We start from the raw sequence: 11,443 nt of genomic DNA, 5'->3' as shown, positions 1-11,443 counted from the left end.
CAAAGTCAGTGACGATGACCACAGTAGAAAGAATATAAAACGCTGAGCTAACTCGGAACAACTGGAGAAGCACTTCTGGAAACGAGAAATTTTTAAATATTATCGAATTAAACTTTAGGAAGCCTTTTCAGGAGGTATTTGGATCGTAGGCTTACACACAAGCGAAACGTGGACGATAAGCACTTCAAAGAAGTACAAGCAGTTTGTGAAACGTGGTGCTACGGGAGGAAGGTACAGAGTTGATGGGTACACCAAATAACTGATGATGTGGTACTGAAGTCAAATGAAGAAACAAGAAATGTAAGGGACAACTTGAGTAGACGAAGGAATCGTTTGACAGGAAACGTCACGGGGCAAGAAGTAATCGTCCATTTGGAAATGGAGAGCAGGTGAGTAGATGAGGGATTAAAAAGATCGAGGCTTGAATACAGTAAGTGGTTGCAGATTGCAATGGTTAAACAGAGATGAAGAGACTTGCACCGAACATATCAGCATGGGAAGCTGCATCATATGTCATCAGACTGCATAAAACGACAATAATATGTAGAATACGTAGTGAGCAGATCTACGAACCGTGTGAGTTTCAGCACGAGTGCCCCGGTTGTACGTGTGAGTGAGCAGAAACCGAACTGTAAGAAGAACGTGTTTGAGATGAGCTGAAGTAAGGCGAAAGCGGTGAAACGTGACGGCGGCGAGAGTGCAGCAGCGTGCACAGTGGCATCAGGGGGCGTCAGCAGTGCACAGTGTTTAGTGTACAGCAGTGCAGCGACATCCCCCACCCCACTGGCCGCTCTCCGCTGCGGCAGGAAATCCGCATTAGCGCTCCAGCGGGCCGGTCGGCCTTCTTCTCGACCATTCAACCCGGCATCGGCTGCCAATACACAGGTGCGTAGGCTCACAGCTCGGCATGTAGCTGTCACGCAGACATGGACGGGGTTCCACACCGCGTTACCATTCCGAGTGCAACTTCCCTTTTTGTTCTGTTCACTGTGTTCCTTTCCCAACCGTCTCGTTAAAATGGATCACATCGATTTTTTACAAAGGGAAGAACTGCCGTATAACCGTCCGTCTGGTTATCGTCGCTGCCTATGGGAATGTTAAACTAGTGTAAACGAATGTAAAGCATGCCTAAACGTCGGAGAGGTGACTTACTGTAAAACGTAGAGAAATAAATTACACACTCTGTGTGCTCCGAGACTCGTCACGTTTTACTTCGAATTGTCTACTACAGGTGTTCCCATCTGTTCCATTATGTCAATACTTTAAAAAAAATGGTTCAAATGGCTCTGAGCACTATGGGACTCAACATCTTAGGTCATAAGTCCCCTAGAACTTAGAACTACTTAAACCTAACTAACCTAAGGACATCACACACACCCATGCCCGAGGCAGGATTCGAACCTGCGACCGAATACTTTAAACAACGCACTATAACAGACTTTCCTCCACACACCCAAATGCCACTTTTAACATCATATTTGCTTCGCGATGTTAATACCCTTCGTAAGATAGTGTTCCATTACTGTTTACAAGTCGTTTCCAACATCCACTGTCACTTAGTGTATCCAGTGTGAATTCTAGAACGTAAACTACTCATATTTTTTTATTTAAAGACAAAGGCGTAAAACTTATTATTTTTTGCCCTCTTCTTCTGAATCACGTGAAAGCAATGACTTCATTTTGATGACTTGGTATTAAGTAGCACTTCCATAGACCAAAACATCACTGCAGTGTTAATCGGGCTATAGAAAGAAGTGTAGCCATTCCCAAATCACGTGAATTGCCACTTCCGTTACGCTGTTTTAAGAGTTTGCTGTGTACGACAATTTGCTTTGTGTCAACCTACCGCAGCTTTATTTATTTAACGTCATTTACACCTCTTATTTTCAAGCACTTCACCCCGCTTCACCCCGACACTACGAGGTATTCCGCCAGGTATCTTTCCGAAGACATTCGGGTAATAGTATTCTCCAGCGAACCGGTGGTGAACCACTCTATTAATATCAACACCAAACATAAAAATTAGTCAGCTCAAGTCGACATCCCGGTAATACTTATCACAGCCCTTAGAACTGCTAATCGATTCGAGTCAACAATGGAACACAATTTGGGAAGGAAGTGGGTCCAAAATTTTCTTCAGCTATGCCAAATTAGTAACAGCCACTCAATGATAAGAACGTCCCACAAAACTACCAAACAACGCGGATGTTGATTTTTACGTTTCATCTCCTGTTCTGCGTATTCCCAGACATTTTCTATGGGATTAAGCTCCTATGATTTTGCTAGCTAATCGAGGTACAGTAGGATGTCTGGGTGTTCAACAACAACCGTGCAGCCCTGTGAACACAGATGTTGTCGTCTTGAAAAACGGCAGTGTCGACTCAATGGTCACGATGAAGATTTAAAAGTGAGGGCAACACATCGTCACCGACCATGTTAAAGAACATCTTAGATCTTAATTCATGTTCACGGCAACCTGAACGAGTGGGCACAAATCGTGGTATGAAGGACACTTCCAAAACACCCCATAATCACCTCCGGATTAAAATAAAACCATTACACACTTCGGCTTAAATGCCTCATTGGCCGCCGTTGCACTAGACACCTTGCGTCGTTTGAACAGAGGCAAAACCGCGACTCGTCGGATGACAGTACGCATATCGTTCAGGTTCTGTGTTATTTGCTCGGCTGAAAAGGTGCAGCTTTATATAGCTCCTCCACGAAAGTGTGACGCAAATTCAATGTCTCATTACCCCAGCAGCACATTTATACTCTTCTCTCCAGCTACCTCGTGCGTCACCTTGCGGCGTTATCGAGAAGTAGGAAAGCAATGCCTTCCCTGTTAAGTTCCTCAGACAGGAAAATTTGCATTGGACAACGCTGCTCCGAAGGACGAACACGATACGAGAACATATCTGTGTCTCAAAAACTATTTGCCTAAATATTATGATATACACATATTTGAAACAATCTTTTTAAGCCCATCATGTTACGCAAAAATTTAACACAGGGTTCCATTTAAAAAACCAAAGATGGCCACATATCTCTTTGTATCTATGACGGTTGGGGAGATACAAGGTGTGTTATGACTTAGCTGCCTCGCCCTGTATATATATATATATATATATATATATATATATATATATATATATATATATATATATATATATATATATAGTGTGTGTGTGTGTGTATATATATCACTAACTTCGACCACTTTTTTTAGATACTCCAATACGATCTACTTGTTTTTCAGTTAACATGCTTTTCTGGGGATTTATTCTGTTTATTTAAAAATGAGACGTTTTCAAATAACCAGCCACATTGGCATCATGCTCGAAAATGATGTTATCACATACAGGAAATGATCAGTGAATACGATTTTTTTTTTCGAACTGAAAGCGTCAGCGACACTGCAGAAGCCATAATTCGGCGATACGGTCACTCAGAACATAAATTTACAAACTGGATTATGCAACACCACGAACTGGCGACGTCGCGAAGGGTGGAATAGTTTCGAAATTAAGAAAGTGCTGTCAGTATCGTGAGTGTGTAGTTTATGAAGACACTTCTGACAACGATAGTTTAGAAGAGCAAGAAAGTAAGAATAATTTACGTAAGAAATTGTGATCACTATCGTCTGGAGACGAAATGGAAAATTTATAAGCAACAATACATTTTGCTCGTGCGTTCCGACAATCTGAAAAGCACAGGAAATCGCGATGTGTCACTCAGGTGATTCTACAGCACTACTTCATTATTTTGAATAAAAAAATGAATAGGCCTAAACGCGTAGAAAATGGGAAAGTTATAACTAAACTACAAACGATAGATAAATCGTTGCAATCATTATAATCTGCTGCTGGCATTTAACAGACTCAGCTGGATAAAACATTCAACGATTTATCCATGCATTAGATCTACACCGAAATGTATCCATATTGCTCCTAACGCCATCTGTCTTCATTCTCGTAGGCGATTGTTCCACATTCTTCTCTCAAGGAACTGTGCAGTCAACTTCCTTGGTCGATCGAGGGTAAGTTACCTGCCTACACGTTCCAGCCGAACGCCATTTCGCTTTCGTTGCAATCATAATTACGTCTACCGCTCCACTCTGTTCCCAGCTCACCATTTCTTTTCTTGTTTTCTCTAGTAAAACGTAACACAGGCGTCTTCACTGTCTGCAATCGAGTGGTTTTCGTATTGAAAGTCCTTGTCTCATAGTCACGTATCGAAACTGATAACACACCCCGATTCTGATCTTGCGTCTTAGAACAAATGGGGACATTGCTTGTTTCTTTTGCTGCCCATCCACTTGTCTTAAAAATCCCTGAAAAGAAGAAGACTCGTCTATTGTTTCTATGATTATACTGTTAATTTGTAAAATTTTAGTTTCCACGTGTTGGCTGCACACTACTTAGGTCTTACTTTTACCAATTTTCGAACCTACTTTCAGTCTTACTCTATTAAGTTCTGTTATTCTTTGTTGAAATTATGAACACTGGTAAGCAAACAGAAACGAGCGTGATCGAGGTATGTTCCATTAATGTGTATTCCCCTTCCCTTTCCTCAGTTGAAGGGTCTCTTAAACTCCTCTGACGCTGCTGAGAATAACTTGTTTCTTATGGATTCGCCACTCCTGTTTTAAATTCTACATTTATTTTTCTGTTGATTATGTTTAATTGAAAAATGTCGCATCTTATGAAATGCATGACACGCTGCTGTCTTTATATGCCTCACTATGACTACCTGTTTCGGTTAATAACCATCATTATGGTATCTACATACGGTAACAAAATATGAAAGATACAGAAACGCATAGAGTACTATCAATTATACGAGAGGTGTAACACTTACAAATACTTGATATATTATTTAGTTATTACGTCATGTCTTAAGATAGGCAATGTTATTACTGCAACCCAATTCGAAATACTGAGCATGGAAAGAAACAAGTGGTAACTTTTTCTCAAGAGGTGGTGCGTCAGACGTAAAAGCACAGTTATACCCGATGGGAGGCCCTAGTCACACTACATTTACATTTATCTTACGTTTAACTAATTTTAAACAAATCAAAGGGCAACGACACGTATTTGTGTAATGAACAATATACCAAAACAAAGATATAGCTAGTGCTATTTCATGCAGTCAGTCTTGAAAGTTAATAAAACATTGATTGTGAGCACAAAAATACGATGAATATACGAGGTACGACAATAAATTAATGAGACTTATTTTCTTTGCAAGATGTGGCAACCCTGCAAGCTTGCGTAGGCACAATATCTTCGACTTCGGTCTATAAGCTGCCTCTAGTCCAAGCAGCACATCGATGCAACTGCTCAGTCGTGAGTTGCGCTGTAATAAGTTAACATGTGTTTGTGTCTCTCGCCACGGAAATGGGACCGCATAATATTGCGCAATGGTATGCCATTTCTTTTTGCGTTAAATTGGGTGAAAACGCGACGACACCTTACGGTAAGTTTCGGAAGGCTTTTGGAGAGGAGGTTGTGTCAATAGGTCAAGCTTTTCGTTGGCATAAAATGTTTAGTGAAGGCAGAACAATTGTTGAAGATGAAGACCGCAGTGGACGACCATCAACCTCACAGACGGATGTCAACTTCGCCAAGGTGCGTGAACTAGTACGATCTGATCGAAGATTATCCGTGAAAATGATTGCAGAAGAACTGAACATCAATCGAGAAACGGTTCGTCTAGTAATAACTGAAGATCTTGGTATGAGAAAGATTTGTGCAAAAATGGTCCCCAAAAATCTCACACCATAACATCGAGACACACGGAAAAATGTGGCAGCCTATCTGTTATATCAAACGGAAATCGATCCACAATTGTTGAGCCGTGTTATCACTGGTGATGAAAGTTCGTTTTTTCAGTACGAGCCAGAGACAAAACACCTAAGTTCGCAACGGTGCTCAAAGGGATCACCCAGACCAAAAAAGCTCGCATGTCAAAGTCAAAAATGTAATGCATGCTTGTGTGCTTCTTTGATTCCAAGCGAATTTTTCATAAAGAGTAGGTGCCTCCTGGACAAACAGTTCACCAATATTACTACACAGAAATTTTAGAAAGACTTTGTAAAAGAATTCATGTCCGTGCCAACACTGCTGAAAATTTCATCACGATAATGCGCCATCCCATACTCCTCTGTCAGTATAGCAATTTTTAACCTCAAAACAAATTTCAGTAATACCACAGCCACCTTATTCACAAGATATCGCTCCGTGCGACTTTTTTCTATGTCCAAGAGTCAAAACGGCGGTCAAGGGACACCATTTTCAAACAATACAAGATGTCCAAAAAGCTGCAACGAGGGTCTTTGAGGATATTACAAAAGAGGAGTGCAATCAGAAAGGAACTACTTTGAAGGAGACAACACTAAACTTGGCTAAAACGGTAAGCAACATTTTTTTTCACATCAATCTCATTACTTTATTGTCGCACCTCGTATACCATAAAAGTTTACTATTTTTACTCTGTGAATTTCTGAATTTTCTGTGTACAAATTCTGTGCAGACATATATTAATCGAAACCGGTATTTATAATGGAGGACACATAAGAAAACGGCGCGTTAAATATTTCAGAAAATACTGAACATTAGCTGGGAATAGCCTTCGAAACTAATTAGGCTGTTGCATTGACGTGTATCTTATTTGGTATACTAATAAGAGCTTTAATCAATGGTACGGTTGTCGTGGGCCGTTAGGTCCAGTTTTTGTTGAGACTAAGTCACAATAAATGATGACTAACTGAAACCCTCAGCTGCCCACAGGTGGTGTTAATATACCTCGCTGTGGACAGCTGAAAATGTGTGCCCCGACCGGGACTTGAACCCGGGATGTCCTGCTTACGTGGCATACGCTCTATCCATCTGAGCCACCGAGGACACAGATGAATAGCGCGACTGCAGGGACTTATTCATCTGTGTCCTCGGTGGCTCAGATGGATAGAGCGTCTGCCATGTAAGCAGGAGATACCGGGTTCGAGTCCCGGTCGGGGCACACATTTTCAGCTGTCCACAGCGAGGTATATCAACAACACCTGTCGGCAGCTGAGGGTTTCAGTTAGTCATTTATTCCAGGGAAAAGCTGCACGGTCATGAACAGTATCTGTTCTTTCGAGAACAGTTACTGTCTTCATATATAAGTCATAATTTATGTATACCAGGCTTGATAACCACTGCTCAGAACTACAATTTCGTTTACAACCTGCAAAATGTCCATGCTGCTGTACGTATTTCTGAAGCCCGCTTGCTCCCAGTCATGATTAAAACACAGTATAATTACGCGTACTGAAGATATATGTCTAGTTATTATTTAACGCAGAATACGTGGAGCCGTGCCTTGACGTGTATGTGAGCGGCGTCGTGGTGAGGAAAGGGCCTGTCAGCAGGCGGCGGTGTGTTCACGGCTGGGCGAGTGCCACGTTATCAGCGCCGGCCGGCGCTTAGCAAGTTGGCGGCCGTGGGCGAGGAGGCTGCCTGTGAAACTTTGATGTCCGCGGCGTTCCCTCGGGAGGCGCCATTCTATTCTTGGCCGGCGGCTTGGGGCTGCAGGTGGGCACCGTATTAACGCCAGGCATCTGCATGTCACAGGGGCTGTCCGTACCTGTTGGGCGGCAGGCGGGCGCCGGCTCAGCCCTTCCAGACACCTGACGTCGTTCCGAGTACAGCTCTCACAACACGGATAGCAGCTGAACAAGACCGTAATTGTGTAAAACACTGATTTACTTGAATCTCACTTCAGAGTACGACTTCGTGTCGTGCGTGCCATGTACAGTAGCGAGACTTATAATTCCGCTAGTAAAATAGACAGCGTGAGTTAGACAATTATACGAAAGAAAGAAATAGGCGAAGAGAAAAAAATGAAAGAAGCAAAAAAATCGTAATTACATAGGTTCTGAAATCAAAGGTTTCCCCGATACGACGTATACATAAGCGCAGTGATGCCAATGTTAAAACACTGCTGATGTCTTACAGTATGTTTAGCATTCTGATCCTTACGTCGAAATGACGGTGCACCGGCAAGCGCTGATGTGGGTTTCCGGAATAAGCAGCTCGAATCTTCGGCAAGTCCATGGGCCGTGTCTTGCCAATACTATGATGTCGTACCTCCATCGATTTGAATGCGAAGGATTTTTTTTTGTGTTGGCTTATTAAAAACGTTCAGTGTGATCCAGCCCTGTTGACGGTGTTGGTAACTTCCTGGGACGCACTGTGGATGGTTGTCACTGGATTCGGAACACGCCAGGGATTTTTGAACGTGTGCCTGCATCGATGAGGAAGCGTGCTGCAGCCTGTCTTCACATGAACGGTGGCCATTTGTAACACATGCTGCAATATGTTTGTCCCCAAGTGCGTATCTCCAGTCTCCATGTTCGGAGACACTGTTGTTAAGGAGTTTATCTTCAAATGGCTCTGAGCACTATGGGAGTTAACATCTGAGGTCATAAGTCCCCTAGAACTTAGAACTACTTAAACCTAACTAAGGACATCACACACATCCATGCCCGAGGCAGGATTCGAACCTGCGACCGTAGCAGTCGCGCGGTTCCGGACTGAGCGCCTAGAACCGCTAGAGCACCGCGGCCGGCCGCTACTAGAAAGCTAGTTGCATTTCTTCCGGCAGTTGCTGTTCTATTTCGTTGACATATTTGATCTAGTTTCTGAAATTTTTCTTCATTTCCGTGTTTCTTCTAACATATCACCCTCCGACCCATACAAGATTTGATTGTCTTCTGATGCCTACACTTTCCTAAGTATGAAATGTTGAGCTAAAGAAGAATGTTGAATAACTAATGTCGAGTTAAAGACCAGAATTGGAGACAGAAGTAATTTACGACACTATTTGTCTAAAAAAAAATGGATTGATAGTAGTAACCTTCGTAATTTCTTACTGGGCTAATTGTTGAGAAGCCAAGGCTTGACTATAATATACAGGTACAAGAGCGTGTAGATCGCAGAACTGAAGAGTGTATGCCCTTCAGTCCAAAACATTAAAACTCCCCATTACCCACAACAGCCCTCCTGCAGCGTCTACCATTACAGTTGGACGAGCACCTGAGTGAGAATCTTGTGTTTACGAAGTGAACTGCAACAAAATACTCGTACGCCGTTTTTGTTTGGATGATCTTCGGTTCTAATAACAATATTACTTGATGAAGGCCCCAAACTCACGACCATTACTCAACAAATCGTTTGAAATAGGGTTTTGTAAGCTACCCTCTTGCTGGGCGAACTACATTTCCTTCTGACGAATCTTAGTATAGCGTTAGTTCCTTTCACTTTCACATGATCTTTCGCTGCTAGCTCGCTCCGGACGGTTACTTCTAGCTACTTTCCGTCTGTTAATGTTTCCAGTAATATACCGCCAACAGGGTAATCGAAGAGTAATCGACCTTTCCGAGTATTTATTTGCACCGATCACAAATTACCAGCCCCTGCGTCAACTGTCGATAGTTTTGTGTACTTTTCAACACACAACACTGCCTCACGAAGATCCCGACGTTAACAATGACAGAAGCCCTCGTGGACAGTCTCCAGAAGACTAAATGAAGATGCAATGTGTACTATGGACAACTAAGTTTACTTCCCGTGCGAATCACTGATTTTTATTGTACCGCCTGTTTCCTTTGTTTTATTTCAACTTCCTCCGAGCACGCAACTGGCTAGTTCTGTCGGTCTAGCATTATCCAGGAAAGCAAGGATAAAGTTTCGCGTACCGGTCCGGCACAAAGTTTTAACCTTATAGTACAATTAATAAAATAACAACACAATGGAAGTTGTAAAAACAACTGTAAATCAAGGAAAGGTTGCGAAAATTGTCTTTTGCGTGAGGGATGAGGAAATTATATGATTCGCACAGCACATTAAGGAAGGTAGTCTGGTGCCCGACGGAAGTACAAGGAAATTCTCTGAAATTGAACTTGGATCGCCAATGTCGTCTTGATGAATACGCTGTACTGTTGCTTGCACGCAGATAGTGTTCGAAAACGAGCTGAAGGATTTAATAAAGCTAGTTGGAAAATAGGCTAGAAAATTAACTTCAATACGACAAAATACAACAGGCGATTAGTTTTACCAAATGTTCAAATGTGTGTGAATTCCTAAGGGACCAAACGCCGCGCAATCCGTGACACGGCGCCCCAAAGCCTGAGGTCATCAGTCCCCTAGAACTTACCTAAGGACATCACACACATCCATGCCCGAGGCAGGATTCGAACCTGCGACCGTAGCGGTCGCACAGTTCCAGACTGAAGTGCCTAGAACCGCTCGGCCACTCCGGCCGGCCCCACTTTATTGTGATCCGGGCATAAGCGGTGACTTGCCACGCCAAGTGCTCCGCGTTCTTACGCCTATGCTTTCAAGGACGGCGTGGTGTCGAGTTATGTGACGTCAAAACGTGGAATTTCACGTCCCACAGCATTCCAAAGCGTGAAAGATCAAAGAAGAATCGTCAGATTTTTGTCTCGAGGAGAGGAAGGTGGCCAACGAAATAAAAAAAACGTCATTTACGTCAAAAGTAGAACTTAAAGAGGCCACATACCGGATATGTCGTTTTCAGTTGAAAGGCTCCTATTTCGTCATTTTTATATTACACTTTACATTTTATGAATGTGCTCTTTATAGGTACCGGCACATTGAGAATCTTTCGAAAACTTTTGCTAAGATTTGTTAGAATTAAACTCATGGTCGGTTAATGACAAAGCAGTAGTTAAAGCCTTGCAGACATGATGAAACAAAAGACATAGACTCAAACTACCGTATGTTCACTGCAGTGTAGTGAATAGAGGTTCAAGCTGTGGAGTTTAGATAATTACAAATACGCGTCTTGCTGTCCGCGAATTTTACTGTTCACCTTCATGTTTTAGAAAAGCTTCTGGGGCTTTCTTTCGAATTTACCAGCACGATGTTTCTCTACTATTCGAATTCTATGTACGACCGCTCTCCGTTCAGGAGTGAGTTTGTTCAATTGTCAGGACGTGCAAGGGAAGAATCTACAAGAGATCATGCGCTACTTGTAGTCGGGGATGTTGCAGCCTATTTGAAGTCTCTTGTATTTCACACGTTCTGGGAATTGTGTTAATGAATAAGCAGTGGTCTAATATGAATGACCTCAGCATTTTACGGAAAACTAAGATTGGCAAAATAATTGTTGAGGACTTGTATCGCATTATTTTTAATGTGTGTGTGTGTGTGTGTGTGTGTGTGTGTGTGTGTGTGTGTGTGTGTAGTGGGGGAGGGGGGGCGGAGGAGGGGGTTAGGGGCGCTCAAAGACGAAGTTCGGATTTAGTACAGTGAATGTGGTTAAAACGGCGATAATGCGTGATAAAAATCGCATTCAGTCCCACCCAATCTCACCGATGATCACCTGCACGATAACACAAGCTTACATCATGGAACATAACGTTGAAGTGTTCCGATGTTCT

This window comes from Schistocerca nitens, chromosome 1 (genome assembly GCF_023898315.1).
Source record: "Schistocerca nitens isolate TAMUIC-IGC-003100 chromosome 1, iqSchNite1.1, whole genome shotgun sequence".
Taxonomy (NCBI): domain Eukaryota; kingdom Metazoa; phylum Arthropoda; class Insecta; order Orthoptera; family Acrididae; genus Schistocerca; species Schistocerca nitens.
The sequence above is the reverse complement of the archived record's forward strand: the minus strand, read 5'-3'. Positions refer to the sequence as shown.